This window comes from Corvus brachyrhynchos, unplaced genomic scaffold (assembly GCF_000691975.1).
Source record: "Corvus brachyrhynchos isolate BGI_N302 unplaced genomic scaffold, ASM69197v1 scaffold55, whole genome shotgun sequence".
NCBI classification, from domain to species: domain Eukaryota; kingdom Metazoa; phylum Chordata; class Aves; order Passeriformes; family Corvidae; genus Corvus; species Corvus brachyrhynchos.
This window is the reverse complement of record NW_008238314.1, coordinates 791623-791893: the sequence shown is the minus strand read 5'-3', so window position 1 is coordinate 791893 and position 271 is coordinate 791623. Positions and strand designations below refer to the sequence as shown.

General features: G+C 49.4%; 1 protein-coding gene across 1 annotated transcript in view; it reads right to left on the bottom strand.

Moving 5' to 3' along the window:
• ADAMTS5 (ADAM metallopeptidase with thrombospondin type 1 motif 5) overlaps window positions 1–271 on the bottom strand; it is a 40912-nt gene that overhangs the window by 39407 nt on the left and 1234 nt on the right. The window lies entirely within an intron of this gene.

The following is a 271-nucleotide window of genomic DNA, read 5'->3' as shown; positions in this document are numbered from 1 at the left end:
TGATAATAACGGGAGAGGGCGTGGGAAGGAGCCGGCCGGCGGAGCGCGGCAGCGTAGTTAAGGGATGGGAAGAAGAAGGGAGATGCGGGGAAGGGAAAAAAGAAAGAACAAAAAAAAGAAGAAGGAAAAAAAAGTTCTCCCTCCCCAAGTCAAGTGTGAGTGGGAGAGAAAAAAATGTCAACAAAAGCCGCTCGCGTGTGAACTTTGTGTTTCTCTGCAGGGAAGAGCCGGGAGCACATGGAAGGAGAGAGAGAGAGAGGCAAAAAAAAAT